We start from the raw sequence: 21,324 nt of genomic DNA on the forward strand, positions 1-21,324 counted from the left end.
TTGGTCACGTAACCAGACGCCCTTCGGCCCTCGCTAAAGCATTTTTTTTTTCGGTTTGGTGCTGAACGGATCAAATTCTTCACTTTGACGGATTAGAACATCATTTATTAAATCTTCGTGTGTGGATAAAAATGAACTCGTCTTTGGGTCGCGTTGTTGCTTCTCGGCCTAGTTAGCTTAGCTTACTTTAGCTTAGCTCGCTAGCCGCTAACAAAGAGAAGCACACAACACGTGGCCAAGCAAAGATCAAAAGCGGATTTGTTGGGATTATCGTCTGAAAAATGTTTGCACGAACCACGCCGAAGTACGAGGAGGAACTTTTGGGAGTAAAAGAAGAGGAAGAGCAACATCTTCAACTGCCGGACGATGCTTGCGAGGAGCCTCGAGTTGTGCTACACACAGCCGGTATGTACTTCTCCTGAAGTTGGCTCTACCACGCCACGGGTCGTGCTTCCGTCAAATCATCTTTTCATACCACCATAAAAGCCAGCAATTGCGTTATCTCGCCTCAGGGTAGCAGTTTTTACCATTGCAGAGGAACCACTCACTCACTTTGGGTGATTTTGGATGATTCCCGTTGCCACAAAAACAAAATGGCCGTGCCGTTGACTTTCTCACCTGTTGCTCATTCGCTTTCTACACATCGCCAGCTTTCAATTGAGCCCTATTTTTTGGGGAAAAAAAAAAAGCCGATTGGCAAAAAATAGTCAAGTCACGTCATCTTTATTTGAATGAATTACGTTTAAAGTTCGGCACGGTGACTGAGTGATTAGCACGTTGGCTGGACGTTCGATGTTTGATATAAGCGAAGTGCGCCCTAAGTTTGCGCATTAAGTTTGCGCATGCGCGAGGGTAAAAAAAAAACGAGGCTACTAGGGGTGTGAATTGCCTCGTACCTGATGATACGATCCGTATCACGATTCTTAGGTCACGATTCGATTCGATACCGATTGATCGCGATATAAATTTACAAGTCGATTGTTACCATTTTTTTTTCTCAATTTAGAAAATACCATTCAGTAAACTTGTACATGCACACTGTAAGATTTGTACGAACATTTATTATTTATTGATCTCAAACTTTCGTGTTATAACTGTGAGCCACTGTTTTTAACAAACAGGTTGTAACCTTTTTTCATGTTAGAACAGCATTGAAATCAAATATTAAGGCTTAATGTTCCATTAATATAACATTCTTCCATGCCTAGGGTGTGAAAGTTAGACGTTTTGTTGAATATTTTTTCATCAAAAATGGATGTTAAAAAATCGATTCGGCTGCCTATTGAATCGATTCGAGAATTGTGTACTGTAGTATCGCGATATATTGCCGAATCGCTTTTTTTTTTTTTTTTTTTTAACAACCCTAGAGGCTCCTAACTTCCCTATCAATTTGAATGGCGGAGATGAGTGGTGACAAAACTTTGCGTAACTGTACACTTGAAATCGTGCAAGTCAACTTCCCCGATGTCAGTAAACCACATGCTAATGCATGTTCATAAAAAAAAAACAGCAACTTTCCAGCGGTTGAAACGTTTCAATCCGAGCCGATTCCATTGGATCCAATTCATTTTCAATGACCGTTTGGTAGTTTTGCCTACCCATAATGCACCACACCGCTACCCATAATGCACCTTGAATTCGAGATGCGCACTTAGCTTATTTACTCCTACCGTCTATATTAGGGAGCCTCTACAAATTTCATTCTCCAGGGTGACGTGTCATTAAAGCGCCATAAAAAAATAAAAAAATTTTTTATTTTGATTGCTGTAGTAGCTGGCAGTTATAAGGAACTACCTACTACAGCGCCAATATTTATCATATCTCATATTTTGGGCAATTTGGGGACATTTAAAGGACAAAATGAGCATAAATGTACACAAATATTCACCAAAAATCAATAAAAACACTTTTTCTCATTTTGATAGCTTTAGTAGCTTGAAATGGTGTGCAAGTAACTACTGCAGCTTGAATTTTTATCTTACCTCTCATTTTGGACACGCTGGGGACATTTAAGGGACAAAAATCACCACAAATGTCCAAAAATATTCACCATAATTAATCCAAAACACATTTTCTCATTCTGATTGCTGTAGAAGCTTGCAATAGTGTGCAACTAACTACTGCAGCTCAAATTTTGATCATACCTCTCATTATAGACACTCTGGGGACAATTAACTCATTCACTGCCAGTCCAGGACAAAAAAAAATCTTTGACGTCTAAAACAGTCTATGGCAGTGAATGTGTTAAAGTTGGATGTCCGCATGTTTTGAATATTCTTGGAGACTACACAAAAGTTGTTTTTTTTTTTAACTATGTGTAGTAAACTCTGCAATTTACTGTTGTTGCTTTAATACCAAGTTGATGCATAACGAAAAAGCTTTTTTGCACATTGTTTTATTGCGTGTGCAGGAAAAAAATGAATCTTTGACGTCTAAAGCCGTCTATGGCAGTGAATGTGTTAAGGGACACAAATGTCCAACAATATTGACCAAAAATCAATAAAAACACATTTTCTCATTTCAACCAATACCGATAACCGATACATTTGTTTTTTTTTTTCATATTTAATGTAGCCTTCATATAATCTGCAATTTGTTCATCCAGGAATGAAAAAACTGATGTTTTAGTAGCTATTTTTTTCACTCACTCATTCACACATGTAAGCTTCTGTGAGTGAGGGAAAAAAATAAAAATTAAAAATTCGTGCGTGCTTTTCAAATTCCCGCGGGAGTGACGTCCCACAGCAGTTTCGCCCGGCCCCGTTTGTGACCCGCCCCAAAACCCCCACCGACCCACCCCCACCCCCACCACCGCTCTGCGATTGGCTGGAGGGCTGTAAACACTGTCTTTCCACAGAAACGTCACGCTGTTTACAAAATACAAAATACAGGCTGGGGGGGGGTGGGGGTTTAGGACAAAATCACCACCAGAAATGAAGACAAGCCCTGATCTGTAAATTGAGAAGTTTGTTTAAATCCTGTATTTAAAAAGTGCCTTTTCCAGAGTCAAACTGGCAGAAGAATTTGTTCTAGGGCTGCACGATATTGAAAAAAACATTCGATATGCGATACAGTTGCTGAATATAGCTATTGATATTTAACCTGTACCTAAAAAAAAAAAGAAGACATTTTTATTATCTTATGAAAGGATTACATTTTTTTCATTCAGCAAAATAAGCAAATTCAATGTATTCTTAGTGAATTAATTGTAATTACCTCTCGATAATGTTCAACAATTGGATGGTGGTGCACATTTTCGTTAACGTTTGACTGGTCAAATTCAGATGTCAGCATTCTGTTAGTTTGTGGTTTAGTTGTTGTATTGGTTATTGGTGGTGCTTTCTAGTTTGTTGCTACGTACGTGCTGATTTCATTTTGCTGTGATTCAGTGTTTGTGTACATGACATGAGGAAGAATGACTTGCCTGCATTCTGCGAGTTGAAAGTGGGTAAGCAATATTCTCTGCGTACAATAACAAATGTGTCCACTGGTCCTCGGTGTCTCGTGACCGCCACAATAATAACCAGAATCACATACGCGAGTTGCTAACGCTACGCAAGTGAAATGGTGCATTCAGGGTACTTTGACAGCGTCTGAGACTTTGGTTTTCTTTGATTACGTATTAAGGGGAAAGGCCAATGTTTGAAGGCCAATAATCGGCCGATTATAATCGGGGGCCGATTAACTCATTTGCTCCCAATGACGTGTAAATACGTTTTGGTTTTTTTTTTTTTTTTTTTTTTTTTTAAATGTGTCCCAAAGACGTATTTTTTTTTTTTTTTTTTTTTTTTTTTTTTTTTTATGGTAGAGCATACAGAAGGCTTTGATGCAGCCTCTCAACTGCAAAGAACGGTTGCAGAAATGGTAGTTTTTTTTTTTTTTTTTTTTAAAGAAGTATTTCTGGGGTTTTTTGGGGTTTTTTTTATGCTAGAGCATACAGAAGGCTTTGATGCAGCCTCTCAACTTCAAAGAACGGTTGCAGAAATGGTAGTTATTACACAAACGGCCAGAAGGTGGCAGCAGAGCAAAGGAAATCAACCAGGGCCATGTAGAAAAAAAAGCTCAATTACTTACAAGTTTAAATAGATTTGTGAAAACTGATGAAACTTAGCTCTCTTCTAATGCTAATTGCTGCAAAACGGAAACAAACACATTTTTTTTCCCTGATGAAAGAAGAGACTTTAATCTTTCTTTTGATAGGTTCCATGTTTTTATAGCAATAAAACACAATATTCAGTGGGCCTTGCAAAATCAGTCAAAATTCAGTCAAACAGCCGGGAGCGAACGGGATTGCGAAATGTGAAAACGGCGGCGAGTGAATGAGTTAACAAGCAGTTTCAGCACGTAGCCTCACACACACACAAACAAACAAAATAACGAATAATGTTTGATCTATTATTTGAGGGTTGTTTAATGTTACTTTAGGTGATTCTAAATTAGCTGCCCGGCAACTTGATCGAACTTTATGATGCGGGACAGACGAGGCTGAACATAGCGCTCACGTTACTTCGCAAAGCAGCTCATTGAGTGTGGGGTCATCATACTAACGTTTATTAGTTTAGATATGGACAACAATGATAAGACGGGAATTCAAATGCACTTGCCTTGAATTCTTTGTACAAGTCTGGATGTCCATGTTTCGCTAAGTTGGATGCGTTCCCCTTTCGTCTGGAAACGGTTTCGGCATCTCAATCCCTGCGCATCAACCTCAAATCCAAAGTACTTTGATACGCGACTTTGGTGTTTTTTTTTTTCTTCTCAACGAATCGAGGGGCCGCTGCAGTTGAAGACGACGCAGATGTGCGGCCTACTGTCATGTTGCACGCCTGTTACTCTACTTCCTTGTTATTGTAGCAGCGGGAGGGTAGTTACGTGATGTCATTAAACGTCACGTGGGTTGCCAGATAAGCGCCCATATCCACCCAGTTTACATGATGTGAGTGTGTGTGGGATTAAAAAAAAATAATAATAAAATAAACACCCCCAAAACAACACAAAAGACGCGGCCAGATATGTTGCCTCGATACTAGGGGTGTTAAAAAAAATCGATTCGGCAATATATCGCGATACTACAGCACGCAATTCTCGAATCGATTCAATAGGTAGCCGAATCGATTTTTTAATATCCATTTTTGATGGAAAAATATTCAACAAAATGTCTAACTTTCACACCTTAAGCATGGAAGAATGTTATATTAATGGAACATTAAGCCTTAATATTTTATTTCAATGCTGTTTTAACATGAAAAAGGTTACAACCTGTTTGTTAAAAGTTATAAAACGGAAATTTCAGATCAATACATAATGCATTTTCATACAAATCTTACAGTGTACATGTACAAGTTTACTGAATGGTATTTTATAAAATAGAGTCAAAAAAAAAAATTGCAACAATCGACTTGTAAATTCATCTCGGGATTAATCGGTATCAAATCGAATCGTGACCTATGAATCGTGATACGTATTGACTCGTCAGGTACGAGGCAATTCACACCCCTACTCGATACCAATCGGTACTTCGGGTATTGTAGAAAAGGCAGTACCGTCACATTTTCAGAATCTTTTCAGACTTGCCACCGAAGTATCGGTTCTTGTGACAACCCTTGTAAGCAATATTCTCTGCGTACAATAATAAAAGTGTTCACTGGTCCTCGGTGTCTCGTGACCGCCACAATAATAACCAGAATCACATACATCAGCTGCAAAAAACGTCTGCTTGTATTGCGCTATGAATGCCATAACTTTGCCGTTAAAGGCTTTAGATTTGTTGTTGCTGCCTCGCTGGCTTGTTAGCTTAGCACCGTTAGCTTAGCAACATTAGCCGCTGCAGCTGTGCCTCCTTCACGTTCGTTCAAAATGGCTTTGACATGATGACGGATTATCAGGTGAGCAAAAGCCTTCGTTCCCCCTCTTAGAATCTTTGCTGAAAATGTTTTGATCTTCTGCCATGGGGAAAAACCAGGAAATGTTGATTGCTACGTGCTAGTCTAGACAGTAGTGTGGGGCAGGCTTCGCTAAATTGGATGTTTATTTTTTTTCGCGTCCTGTTGCGTGACGTCATTAGATGTTTGGTGGGTTGCCAGATAAGCACTCATCCCCCGGAGTAGGGAGCCCTCGAGTTACGACCTACGTCTTTTCGACTTTATGGCGCCCGTGCCTCGTAGCACGTTCTTTTTCGTTAATTTCCCACAGTAATCACTCCATTTTAAAGTTACTTGAGGTTGTGATGTTGTTTCCTCCAGCAACGCGTGTCCATTGAGCAGGTCGGCTCGCCATCAGGCGTGTCACAATGAATGTCTGTGCGGAAACACAAAATATTGGTTCCGGCATCTTGCGTGGCATGCAAATATGTTTTTTAAAATTACTGTACAAAAGCATTTTGATATAAATATCAACTCAAACTGTAAAATCCGATTGAAGTTAAAATTTGGGTTACATCGCCAGAGTAGGACCGTAACTCGTCCGTAACTCGAGGACTCCCTGTAATTGGAATCAAATTATTTGAATTGCGCTTTTTATTTATTTATTTTTTTGAGCCATGAGTGTGTGTCCATAGTGGGATGCTGAGATAAGAACCTTTAAAAAAAAAAAAACACACACAGCTTTGACAATCTTGAAATTGTGTTGTCTGAGTCACAAAACGATAAATCGACCCAGGTCACTCTGAAGAGACGATGTCTCTCGGCTGGGCTGGGATCTCGCCAGTGGAGCTGGTTGTAGTGGCTGGGGAGAATGAAGTCTGGGTTTCCCTCCTCAAGCTGCTGCCTCCGCGACCCGACCTCGGATAAGCGGTAGAAGATGGATGGATAGACGGATGAACCGAATTTGTGTTTGTCTTCTTGTGTCCTGCAGACGTCGGTGAAAAATATCGTCGTACTGAGCAACAGGAGCCGGAGTCCCCTCACATTAAAAAGGAGGAGGAGGAAGAGCATACCTGCATTCCTTACATCAAAGAGGAGGAAAAGCCTCTTCGTGTCAAAAAGGAGGAGGTTGAGGATGATATCACAAAGTCTCCAGTGACCTTTGCCCCTTTAAAGAGTGACGATAAGGGTGAGAGCGAGGAGGACAGAGGGGCGGAGCCTTCAAACAGCATCTCAACTCCTAAACTCATGAGAGAAGGTGATGCAGACTGCTGGAGATCACCACTATCAAAAAGTGATGACATAAGGTCCCATTCTTCTCATGATGATGATGATGATGATGATGGTGATGATGAACATACGAAAGGTGAAAGGCCGTGTCACACTGACAGCAACCGCTGCAAATGTTCTCAGTGTGGGAAAATATTCAGTTCAAAAGGGTATTTAAAAGTTCACTGTAGAAAACACACTGGAGAAAAACTATTTTCCTGCTCAGACTGTGGCAGAAGCTTCACTCACAAATCTCATTTCACAAGACACACACGAACACACACTGGAGAGAAACCTTTTTCCTGCTCAAACTGGGACAAAAGCTTCTCTGCCAAGGGAAATTTATCACAACATAAAAGAACACACACTGGTGAGAAACCTTTTTCCTGCTCATACTGTGGTAAAAGCTTCTCCGTAAAGTCAAAGTTAACAACACACAAAAGAACACACACTGGAGAAAGACCTTTTTCCTGCTCAGACTGTGGCAAAACTTTCTCTCAAAAGTATGATATGATAAGACATGCAAGAACACACAATGGGGAAAAACCATTTTCCTGCTCATTATGTGGCAAAAGCTTTTCTGTTAAGTCAAATTTAAAACAACACAAAAGAACACACACTGGTGAAACCCCCTTTTCCTGCTTAGATTGTGGGAAAAGCTTCTCTCACAATTCACATTTAACAAGACACACAAGAACACACACTGGGGAGAAACCTTTTTCCTGTTCAGACTGTGGCAAACGATTCTCTGGTCAGGGAAATTTAAAACAACACAAAATAACACACTCTGGTGAAAAACCTTTTTCCTGCTTCGAATGTGGGAAAAGCTTCTCTAACAATTCACATTTAACAAGACACACAAGAACACACACTGGAGAGAAACCCTTTTCTTGCTCAGATTGTGAAAAAAGCTTCTCCATCAAGTCCAATTTAACAAGACACACAATAACACACACTGGAGAGAAACCTTTTTCCTGCTCAGACTGTGGCAAAAGCTTCTCTGATCAGGGAAATTTAACACAACACAAAAGAACACACTCTGGTGAAAAACATTTTTCCTGCTTAGATTGTGGGAAAAGCTTCTCCAACAAGTCACATTTAAGAAGACACACACTAACACACACTGGAGAGAAACTTTTTCCCTGCTCAGACTGTGGCAAAAGCTTCTCTGGTCAGGGAAATTTAACACAACACAAAAGAACACACTCTGGTGAAAAACATTTTTCCTGCTTAGATTGTGGGAAAAGCTACGCCAACAAGTCACATTTAAGAAGACACACACTAACACACGCTAGAGAGAAACCCATTTCCAACTCAGATTGTGTTAAAAGCTTCTCTGTAAATCACCTTTATCAAACCACACAAGAACATACACTGGAGGGAAACCTTTTTCTTCCTCAGATTGTGGCAAATGCTTCTCTCAACAATATCCATCCATCCATCCCTCATCTGCTGCTTATCCGTGATCGGGTCGCGGGGGAAGCAGCTTTAGCAGGGAAGCCCAGGCTTCCCTCTCTCCGGCCACTTCAACCAGCTCCTCCGGCGGCATCCCAAGGCGTTCCCAGGCCAGCCGAGAGACATAGTCTCTCCAGCGTGTCCATGGTCGTCCCCGCGGCCTCCGGCCGGTGGGACATGCCCGGAACACCTCCCCAGGGAGGTGTCCAGGAGGCATCCAAACCAGATGCCCGACCCACCTGAGATGGTTCCTCTCAACGCGGAGGAGCAGTGGCTCGGCTCTGAGCCCCTCGCTGTTGACCAAGCCTCTCACCCTAAATCTAAGGGAGAGTGCGGCGGAAACTCATTTTGTCCGCTTGTATCCGGGATCTTGTTCTTTCGCCCACGACCCACATCTTGTGGCGATTGGTGAGGGTAGGAACGTAGATCGACTGGTAAATCGAGGGCTTCGCCTTTCCACTCAACTCCTTCATCACCGCAATAGACTGATACAGAGTCTGCATCACTGCAGACGCTGCACCGATCCACCTGTCGATCTCCCGCTCCATCCCGCCCTCACTCGTGAACAAGACCCCAAGATACTTGAACTCCTCCACTTGGGGCAGGATCTCATCCCCGACCCGAAGACGGAACTCCACCCTTTTCCGACTGAGGACCATGGTCTCGGATTTGGAGGTGCTGATGTTCATTCCAACCGCTTCACACTCAGCTGCGAACCGCTCCAGTTAGACTTGGAGGTCACGGCTTGATGAAGCCAACAGCACCACATCATCTGCAAAGAGCAGAGATGCAATACTGAGGCCACCAAACCGGACCCCCTCAACGCCTCGGCTGCGCCTAGTAATTCTGTCCATAAAACTTCTGAACAGAATCGGTGATAAAGGGCAACCTTGGCGGAGTCCAACCCTCACCGGAAACAAATCCGACTTACTGTCGGCAATGCGGACCAAGCTCTGACACCAGTCGTACAGGGAACGAACAGCCCGTATCGGGGCTCGGTACTCCGTACTCCTGAGCACCCCCCACAGGACTCCCCAAGGGACATGGTCGAATGCCTTCTCCAAATCCAGAAAACACATGTAGACTGAATGAGCGAACTCCCAAGCACCCTCAAGGATCCTGCCGAGGGTATCGAGCTGATTCACTGTTCCACGGCCGGGACGAAAACCACACTGCTCCTCCTGAATCCGAGATTCGACCTCCCGACGGACCCTCCTCTCCAGCACTCCTGAATAGACCTTACCGGGGAGCCTGAGGAGTGTGATTCCTCTATAGTTGGAACACACCCTCCTTCTTAAAACGGGGGACCACCATCCCGGTCTGCCAATCCAGAGGCACTGTCCCCGATGTCCATGCGATGTTGTCGAGGCATGTCAACTGCGACAGCCCCACAACACCCACAATTAGGGGTGTTACAAAAAAATCGACTCAGCAATATATCGCGATATTACAACTCACAATACTCGAATCGATTCAATCGGCAGCCGTATCAATTGTTAAGCGTCCATTTTTGATGGAAAATTATTCAACAAAACAGCTTGCGTAGGGTTAGGATTCACACCGTAAGCATGGAAAAATGTTATATTTATGCTACATTAAGCCTTAAAGATGGGTTCAAAGATATTTTTGTGGCTGCGTCTTCATGATTGTTTCTCGATCCTGTCAATCAATATGCGTAACGACGTCGTGCGTGCTCGTTCCTAGCCGCGCACGCGCACTTCGAGTGTTTGCAGCATGTAGCTTCGTGTAGTGAGCTTCGGATTCGGCCATTAATCGTTGTCGCTCCACCGAGATGACCACGTTCGTATGAAGCGAGGCTGGCTGCAGAGACTGATGATGATGATGATGATGAGCTCGGACATTAGCGACATTTGAGAGGCGTTTCCCCCAGACGAGCAGGCGAGCTGGTCGGATGGTCTTCCGCATGCGCGTTTTTTTTTTTTTTAAACGTACATCATTGAATCCACATTTAATATTTTTGTTTTAATGCCGTTCAAACATGAAACAGACTATTTTAACCTGTTTGTTAAATACAGTGGCTCACAGTTATAGGACTGAAGTTAAACAGATAAATAAAAATACATTGGTGACAAATAATACATTTTCATACAAATCTTACAGTGAACATGTACAAGTTTACTGAATAGTAGCTTCTATATTTGAGTAAAAAAAAAAAAAAAAATCCCGACAATATCGACTTATAAATTTGTATCGGGATTAATCGGTATCGAATCGTAACCTATGAATCGTGATACGAATCGAATCGTCAGGTACTGGGCACACAAAAGAACACACCGGAGAGAAACCTTATTCCTGCTCAAACTGGGGCAAAGGCTTCTTCGAAAAGACAAAGCTAACAAAACACAAAAGAACAAACCTTTTTGCTGCCAAGATTGTGGCAAAAGCTACTCTGACAGAGGTGATTTAACAAAACAATCAAGAACACACTGTTGTGTGGGGACGTTAGATGACACGGACAGACTGCTTTGTGACCAGACAACAACATGCAGCCATGCTCAAGTGTAGTACGGGAAAGAGTGAAACAAAAATGTGCCACAATGATGATGTAACATTTTGATGTAACTGATGAGCCGTGATTATGTCACACAAAGTGATGTTAAAGAGATGTGATGTATTTTGAATTGTATTGGATTGAAAGCTCAGGGCTAGACAAACTAATTCCATACTTAACTCTTTTCCTGCCAGACGTTATCAAAGACAAACTTTGATATGACAGAGGCTTTGATCATTGACGAAAAAAAGATACAATGCTTCCATCTGCTGGCCATAGTTTAGAGTGTTTTAGATTCCACAACCCATTGACCAGGCAGCGCTTCACTTAGATGTTGCAATGGGAAAAAATGTTGACGTTATTTAACGTTTATGGCAATATACGGCGTGATTTTACTGATCGTTATTAAACGTTTTTGGCGGTCAAAGAGTTCACCACTACAGTTGGCCAGACTTGAAGTAGAACCAGCCTCCCATTTAAACACAAATTGATGTTGAAGTGGAATTAATAAAGTGGACGAACCACTAATTCACCATGCAAACACCCCGCATAGTCATATTCAACTGCTATTTGCTTTGAGGTAAATGAACCTTACACATATGTAATCAGTAAATCTTGGTTTGCTGATATCAATGGAGTTTTATATTTACTTATGGATAGGCTCCTATGAACTGATGCTCACCTTCATGATTATGAGTTAGGATTGAAACATCTTGTCATTAACTGGTGAGATTAAAGGTATGCATGTACATACGTTTGTGAATACCTGGAAACATTAACATGGTTTTGTTGTGATATTTCATGACACAATTTTATTTGTGTGGCTACAGAATTGGTCACAACATTGACATGTTTTTTTTTAATTTTTTTTATACAAAACTAGTGCATGAGTAAAATTTGTTTAATCCTGAAAGTAATACTTGGTTAAGTCTTTCCTGTTTGTCTTTCCTTTTCATGGTATTATCTCCTTTTCCGCTTTTTATTTCTGTGCTTTGTGCTGAATTATTCCATTTTAGATGTGAGATTGTTTTGAGGGATCTTTTGAGTTGTAGCAGCTTTGTATTATGAAATTCATTTGAGAATATGTCCTATGTAGTTTTAATCGTTTGTAATATTTCTAAATTGTTAATAAATATCCCAAATTGCATTATTTTCTCTTTTATTTTATTTTTTTAACCCATTTGACAGAAATTTTAGATTGAACGTGTTTATTTTATACATTCATTTATAACTTGAATCGCTTTATTAGCTATAAAGAGGAGTCAAGACAAACTTTAGTTTTATTCCAACACTTCCTTGAATCATCGCTTTATGAAATGAAGTTTCGAGCTATTTAACAAATTTGAATTGATTTATTAGTTATCTGGAGAAGTTGAAACTAGCTTTTGTCTACCTTACAGAATCAAGTCAGTTCAATTTCTTAAAAAAAAAGGCAAACCTACACACCAGTGAAACAATTTTGAAAACATTTATGTTGAACACAAAGACATTTTGATCCTGATCCAGACAACTTTTTTCTGCAGTAACAATCATGACTTTGTTTTCAAGTACTATTCTAATAATAACCAATTTCATGTCAACAAAAATATAGATCATCATGCATTTTCAGTTATAAATTTCAACAGCAGAAGCCTCTAAAAAATCTTTTTTTTCCCCTGAAATTCAAGAGTACTTGAGTAAAATAAACAAATTCCAAGTAATAGCTATATCAGAGACATGGCTTGATTATGAGAAAATAAGTGATGTCGAAATGGAAGGATTTGAACTATTTACAATGAATAGGATGAACAGGAAAGGAGGCGGGTCGCAATATATGTGGTCAAAACCTTAACCGGGTTCCATATTAAAATCGATGGCCCGTGGCCATCACATGACTGCGTCGCAGCTGACGCCAACCAATGACTTCGAGGGCCAATTTATTAAGCCAATTTACTTACCGTTTACGCTTTCTAGTAACAGAGTCAGCAGCTGCCGTCTAATTACCTAAATGGTTGATATTTGAGGAAGTTATTTCTTTCACATACGTTTCATATCCGTCCTCAAAACCGCCATGCATTTCTTTTGTTACGTCGGTTGAAACGCGACTAGCGGTTAGCATAGCATCTAGGTTCTTTACGTTCTGAACACGGCAGATAAAAAGCCTTCGATCGCCGCAAACAGTTTTCAATTGCGTGGCGACTGGAATTCCCCGAGTAGAGGATTTCCAAATAAGGAGAGGTCATTAATCGAGCGTTAACAAAATTAGTGCCGTTAAAGGCACTTTAAGTTAACGAGAACGCGATAATTTTGACACCTCTCCATCCATCCGTCCATTTTCTTAACCGCTTATTCCTCACAAGGGTCGAGGGGGGCGCTGGAGCCTATCCCAGCTGGCTTCGGGCAGAAGGCGGGGTACACCCTGAACTGGTCGCCAGCCAATCGCAGGGCACACGGAGACAAACAACCATCCACACTCACAATCACACCGAGGGACAATTCAGAGTGGGGCTGAACGATTATGGAAAATATTCTAATTGCATTTCCCCCCCCCCCAAAAAATGGCGATTGCGATATCATGTGCGATTATTTTTTTCAAGGTCCTTTTCAATGATTTCCCCCCCCAACAAAAAGATAATTATTATAAACAATATCAGAGCTATTATATATGACAGGATCTTAACTCATTGACTGCCATTGACGGAAAAAGACGTCAAATAATGCATTTTTGCTGGGCGGGCAGTGAATGTGTTTAACACAATGTGCCAATATATTTTGTGATTATATTGCAGCATCCTTTTTTCCTTTTTTCTTTTTTTAAGGCAAATTTTGCTTAAAAATCCGTCAATTTTGGTTACATCTCATCTTAACTCATTGACTGCCATTGACGGAAAAAGACGTCAAATAATGCATTTTTGCTGGGCTGGCAGTGAATGTGTTAAGAAAAAGGCAAATGAAGCCTTTTAATATCCAAGGGTTGCGGGGACATGTAAACACTGATTTTGATATAAATTACGTATACATTTGAGAAAAAAAAAAAAGTCACTTCAGTCACTAAACTCACATGTAAATTTCCCAGATGGAACCATCCCAAAGGGATTAATAAAGTCAAGACTAAGTCGAAAGTGGAGGCAAAGTAAAATTATACCTGCTTATATGACGTAACATATGCGATTTGAATTAAAAAAACAAAAAACACGAGCATTCTGTAGCAATCCTTGTGGGTGGGTCGCGGGTTGGAAGTTTCCCATGGTCTGGATGGTCCGTGAAGGCAACACAGGATTTGTTTTGGTAAGCTAAGCGCGTTCGGAACTGCTGTGTTCTGGTGTGACTGTGGCCGACATGAGCGAAAGAGTTGTTGTTTGTTCGCCGCTTGACCTATTTAATTCACCAACGCTACAATACATGTGCGTTAAAGAGGCTACGACGGCGGCGGCATCTAAATGACGGTAGATGTTAAGATTGTGGTTAGCACGTCCTCCTCACAGTACTGAGGCCGCAGGTTTGAGTCCAGGGTCCGACCTTCCTGGGTGGAGTTTGCATATTCTCTCATGCCTGCGTGGGTCTTCTCAGGGTACTCCGGTCTCCTCCCACATTCCAAAGACATACTTGGCAAGTTAATTGAACACTCTGAATTAGTGCTGAACGCTTACCGTATTTTCCGCACTATAAGGCGCACCTAAAAGCCTTCAATGTTTTCAAAAGCTGACCATGCGCCTTATAATCCAGTGCGCCTTATATATGGATCAATATTGAGCCGCAACAGGTCTCGCTGTCAAGACGCTATCGGTGACCCTGCACGATCGGTGACGCGTATGCGCAGAAGATCCCGCCATCTTTGATCGCTAGCCAATACTAATACTTTAACCTCAGAAAAAATAATAAAACAGCTGTTTATTCATTTTGGGAGTGAATGGAGTTGTCAGAAAGCTGGTTTGTTAATCTATTAATACAGTTTGACTGACCTATCTATTTTGTTGACATTCCCTTTAGCGCAGCACCATCTAATGGATGCATAACGTAACCCCAGCCTCTACTGTAGCGCCTTACATATGGAAAAACTTGTCAAATGTGTCATTCATTGAAGGTGTGCCTTATAATGTGGTGCGCCTTATATATGGAAAAAGTTTGAAATCATGTCATACATTGAAGCTGCGCCTTATGGTGCGGAAAATACGGTAATTGCATTTGCGGTTAAATGCGGTTTGACAACATGCGATTACGTAATCGCGGAAAGCTGCAGTTTAATGCTCATTGAAACAAAGCGGAAGGAGGGAAAAAGAATGAGGGAACGGGACCGTTACCGCTGTAATCTTGAAATTCTGTTTCAGTCCCAAAACGATAAATCATTCAGCCACACTTGAGATTTAACTTAACTGAAGCAAATTTGTGTTTGTCTTCTTGTGTCCTGCAGACGTCGGTGAAAAATATCGTCGTCCTGAGCAACAGGAGCCGGAGTCCCCTCACATGAAAGAGGAGGAAGAAGAGCATCCCTACATTCCTTACATCAAAGAGGAAGAAAAGCCCCTTCGTGTCAAAAAGGAGGAGGTTGAGGATGATATCACAAAGTCACCAATGACCTTTGCCCCTTTAAAGAGTGACGATAAGGGTGAGAGCGAGGACGACAGAGGGGCGGAGCCTCCAAACAGCATCTCAACTCCCCAACACATGAGAGAAGGTGATGCAGACCACTGGAGACCACCACTAGCAAAAAGTGATGACATAAGGTCTCATTCTTCTCATGTTGATGATGATGATGGGGTGTGTCACACTGCCAACAACTGGAGGGAATGTTCTCAGCGTGGGAAAACATCCAGTTCAAAAGGGAATTCGGAAGTTTACTGGAGAAGACACACTGGCGAAAAAACCTTTTCGTGTTCAGATTGTGGCAAAAACTTCTTGCAAATGTCCTATTTAAGAAAACATACAAGAACACACACTGGGGCGAAACCTTTTTCCTGCTCAGATTGTGGCAAAAGCTTTTCTTACAAGTTATGTTTAACAATACACACAAGAACACATACTGGGGAGAAACCTTTTTCCTGCTCAGACTGTGGCAAAACCTTCTCTGACAAGGGAAATTTAAAACTACACCAAAGAACACATACTGGTGAAAAACCTTTCTCCTGCTCAGATTGTGGCAAACGCTTCTCTTACAAGGTATGTTTAACAATACACACCAGAACACACACTGGAGAGAAACCTTTTTCCTGCTCATACTGTAGCAAAAGCTTCTCTGACAAGGGGGCTTTAACAATCCATAGAAGAACACACACTGGAGAGAAACCTTTTTCCTGCTCATACTGTGGCAAAAGCTTCTCCGTAAAGTCAAAGTTAACAACACACAAAAGAACGCACACTGGAGAAAAACCTTTTTCCTGCTTAGAATGTGGCAAAACTTTCTCTCTCAAGTATGACATAAAAAAACATGCAAGAACACACACTGGCGAAAAACCTTTTTCCTGCTCAGACTGTGGCAAAAGCTTCTCTGTAAAGTCAAAGTTAACAACACACATAAGAACACACACTGGAGAAAGGCCTTTTTCCTGCTCAGACTGTGGCAAAACTTTCTCTCACAAGTATGAAATAAAAAAACATGCCAGAACACACACTGGTGAAAAACCTTTTGTCTGCTCAGACTGCGGCAAAAGCTTCTCTCAGCAGTCATATTTAACGATCCACACAAGAACGCACAGTGGAGAAAAACCTTATTCTTGCCCAGACTGTGGCAAAAGCTTCTCTGTAAAGTCAAAGTTAACAGGCCATAGAAGAACACACACTGGAGAAAGACCTTTTTCCTGCTTAGTCTGTGGCAAAACTTTCTCTCACAAGTTTGAAATAAAAAGACATGCAAGAACACACACTGGTGAGAAACCTTTTTCCTGCTCAGCCTGCAGCAAAAGCTTCTCTCAGCAGTCAAATTTAACAATCCACACAAGAACACACAGTGGTGAAAAACCCTTTTCCTGCTCAGACTGCGGGAAAAGCTTCTCTCAGCAGTCGCATTTAATAATCCACACAAGAACACACACTGGTGAAAAACCTTTTTCCTGCTTAGATTGTGGAGAAAGCTTCTCCAAAAAGTCACTGTTAACAAGACACACAATAACACACACTGTCGCTCTTTAAAACACTTCACAATCGCTCTTTAAATTACATTATTAACTCATTTACTCCCAAAAACGTATAAATACGTTCTATTTTAAATATTACCATGCGCCCAAAGATGTATTTATACGTTTTGGCTTTGATGCAGCCTCTGAACTGAAGAGAATGCTTGAAGCAATGGTAGTTATTACAAAAACGGCCAGTTGATAACAGCAGAGTATAAGAGATCAAAAAGCTCTTTTCCCCGTAGTTTTAAACAAATTTGTAAATAATGATGAAACTTAACCATATTTTCATGCTAATTGATGCAAAATGTTAAAAGATAGAAATATACTTTTTTTTTCCTGATGAAAGAAGAGGCTCTAATCTTCCTTTTTCTACGGGTTGCAAAATCTGTCAAAATCCAGTAAAATAGCGAAAATGTCCTGGGAGTGAATGAGTTAAAAATAGCCATATGAATAATTAACCACATTATATAGAACCCAACAAATCCGTTTTTCATTAAATTAAATACTCTCAAATTCTATGACCTTGTTGAATTTAAAACAGCTCAAACAATGTACAAAGTATACAATAACAAACTTTGCCACAGTATTCACAATTTATTCAAAATCAAAGAGGGCTGTTGCTATCGTTTACGGGGCACAAGTGACTTTTAGAAAACAATGATAAGAACAAACATGAAGCAAATTGGTGTTTCTGTGAAAGGGGTTAATTTGTGTAACAGTTATGAAATTGAACTAGAAAAAAATTGGAGTCAATTACTGTATTTAAAAAGAGCACTATCGCAGGCAATGAAGGTATTTTGTTCTAGTGAAGTTGGCGATCCAAGATGGCGGGATGTTATGCTCATGCGCGTCACCGATCGTGCCGATGGGGTATTGTGTCGTTAAATTACATGGATATTAAATTTGGAGTAGTTATGGATAATAAGATGAAACAATTTATTTTGAATAACTTGATTGTTATGGCAAAGTTTTTCATCCATAAATGCAAATTTGGGCATACGAAGCCAACTTTTATTGTTTTTTTTTTCTGAAGGAACGTCTTTCTTTTAAGGATTCTTTACAATGCTGTAAATCTAAAAAGGCTGAATGGCTTTATAATGACATGATGACCTTTTCTTTTGACACCATTGTTCTATGATGTGTTTATGTTGTTGGTTTTTCACTTTTCTGTTTTTGATATCGCTCAGATGTATATTTCAATGTTTCTGTAAGCTTCATTTGTTGATAAATAAATGTTTTTTAAAAAAAAAGTTTTTTTTTCTTCTTCTTCTTCTTCTTCTTCTTCTTCTTCTTCTTCTTCTTCCCAGCCTGACTTCCGCTGCACGACACGTTTCCTTCCGTTCAAGGTTTTGGTCACGTAACCAGACGCCCTCCGGCTCCCGCTAAAGCATTTTTTTCGATTTAGTGCTGAACGGATCAAATTCTTCACTACTTTGAAGGATTATAACGTCGTTTGTGGATCAAGATGAACTCGTCTTTGGGTCGCGTTGTTGCTTCTCGGCCTAGCTTAGCTTAGCTTATTTTAGCTTAGTTCGCTAGCCGCTAACAAGGAGAAGCACACAACACGTGGCCAAGCAAAGATCGAAAGCGGAATTGTTGGGATTATCGTCTGAAAATGTTTGCACGAACCGCGCCGAAGTACGAGGAGGAACTTTTGGGAGTGAAAGAAGAGGACGAGCAACATCTTCAACTGCCGGACGATGCTCGCGAGCAGCCTCGAGTTGTGCTCCACACAGCGGGTATGTACTTCTCCTGAAGTTGGCTCCACCACGCCACGGGTCGTGCTCCCGTTAAATCATCTTTTCATACCACGTAAAAAGACAACAATCGCGCTATTTGGCTTGTATATAGCGGTTTTTGCCATTGCAGAGGCACCACTCCCTTTGGGTGAAGTCGATTTTGGAGGATTCATTTTGCCATAAAACCGAAATGGCATTGACTTTCTCACCTGTTACGCACTCTACACATCAACAGCTATCAAATACGATCTCTTTTAAAACAATCCAATTGGCAAAAATTGGAATAAAATTGGTTGAAACTTGCCAACATGGGCATTTTGACTGCAGAGTCTAATGGATTAAATTTGTGACTTTGGTGGACTTTCATTGCCACAAAAACAAAATGGTATTGACTCGCTTTACATCGCCAGCTTCAAATAATACCTAATTTTCAAAATCCGAATTGGAACAACTATTACAGGTACAAATGTACACTTTTTTTTTTTTTTTTTTTTTTTTCCCCGGTAGAATTTTATTTTAGTTTTTTTTCCTACAGGATTATTATTATATTTTTTTTTTTTGCTGTTACAAATCACAACGTTTACAGATACAAATGTATACTTTTTTTTTTTTTCTACTTTTCTACGGGTACTTTATTAAATTTATTTTAAAAGTCTGCCGCCCGGACACCTAACTGACTGACTCTTTTGTTATGTATAGTCAACAATTGTTTCAATAATTGGTCTCTATTCTTTAAGAATTGCTATTGTTGTATTGCGTGTTGCAAAAAACAACAAAAAACTGAAGGACAGATTTTCTCCTCAAGATTAAAAACTATCGTTTGGGAGCATTTCGGTTTTTATCAACATGACAATGGAAAGGGCATATAAAACTTAACTAGATTTATTTTGTGGAAAATGGAGACATTAATAAATCTACATAAATCATAATTTCTGCATGGACCCCAAGCCACCTTTTACAGGAAAAGTTCGGCCCCAAGGTAAAGTGAAGTTCAAACCCATTTTGGAGTCAAACATAGCAAAAAAAATACAAATAATGCACGTCAGCTCACCATCAGGCGTGTCACATTTCTGTGTTTAAGTTCTCATTAGCTCCACTTTGGCGTCTGTCAGCAATGAATGTCTGTGCGGAAACACGAAATATTGGTTCCGGCAACTTGTGTGGTATGCAAAGGTGTTTTTTAAAATTACTGTACAAAGTATTTTGATGTAAATATTGACTTAAACAGTGAACTCCGAGACAATTTGAAATTCGGGTTACAAAGCTAGCGTAGGAATGGAACTCGTCCGTAACTCGAGGACTCCCTGTAATTGGGATCAAATTATTTGAATGTCTCTTTTTATTTATTTTGTTTTTCTAAGCCGTTTTTGAGCTGTGAGTGTGTGTCCATAGTGGGATGCCAAGATAAGAACCTTTAAAAAAAACACACACAGCTTTGACAATCTTGAAATCGTGTTGTCTGAGATTGCAATTTCAGTCCCAAAATAATAAATGAACTTGGGATAGACCGATTATCGGCGCCGATATTCAGCATTTTCAGAAATATCGGCATCGGCCATTTTGACGAATCATATGGCCGATAATAGATCAATTTTTTTTTTAAGTGTTAACTTCAGGGAACTAATTTAAATGTAAATTTTTTTTTAAAAGTTTTGATTTTCAGTTTTGTCGACCCTGGGAACTCTCTCCACCTTCTGTTGTTGATTGAAATTAAAACTAAGATAAGTAAAAATTTAATACTTTGGATATCTTGAAATTTTGGAAGACTTTTATTTTGTGTAGAAAAAAAAAAAAAACTTAAATATATTTTACTAACCCTAAAAGTTGCTCAATAAACATATGCTTAAAAAAAAAAAAAAAAAGATAAGAGCTGGAGTTTGTATTTTTTTCCAAATTTTTATGTCCCTTTTTAGTCAAAATGAATATCGGCTCCAAATATCGGTTATCGGCATCCTTCACTACTAATAATTGGCATCGGTATCAGGCCCGAAAAAACCTTATCGGTCTATCTCTAAAATGAACCCAGGTCACACACCCAGGTCTGCAGAGACTCTGTCTCTCGGCTGGGCTGGGATCCCACTGGTGGAGCTGTTTGAAGTGGCTGGGGAGAGGGAAGTCTGGATATCCCTCCTCAAGCTGTTGCCCCCGCGACCCGATCTCAGATAAGCGGAAGAAAATGGATGGATGAACCAAATTTGTGTTTGTCTTCTTGTGTCTTGTCGACGTCGGTGAAAAATATCGTCATCCTGAGCAACAGGAGCCGGAATCCCCTCACATTAAAGAGGAGGAAGAAGAGCATCCCTACATTCCTTACATCAAAGAGGAGGAAAAGCCCCTTCGTGTCAAAAAGGAGGAGGTTGAGGATGACATCACAAAGTCACCAATGATCTTTGCCC

At 40.4% G+C, this 21,324-nt stretch overlaps 1 pseudogene across 1 annotated transcript in view; it reads left to right on the forward strand.

Annotated features, from left to right (window-relative positions):
• LOC144006479 (uncharacterized) overlaps positions 1-21,324 on the forward strand; it is a 24,898-nt pseudogene continuing 3,574 nt past the window's right edge. The window contains exons 1-4 of the transcript XR_013279839.1: positions 1-405; positions 6,853-7,119; positions 15,488-17,199; positions 18,736-18,928. The product of XR_013279839.1 is annotated as an uncharacterized LOC144006479 (transcript). The remainder of the gene's footprint in view (positions 406-6,852; positions 7,120-15,487; positions 17,200-18,735; positions 18,929-21,324) is intronic.

This window comes from Festucalex cinctus, chromosome 1, assembly GCF_051991245.1.
Source record: "Festucalex cinctus isolate MCC-2025b chromosome 1, RoL_Fcin_1.0, whole genome shotgun sequence".
Lineage (NCBI taxonomy): Eukaryota > Metazoa > Chordata > Actinopteri > Syngnathiformes > Syngnathidae > Festucalex > Festucalex cinctus.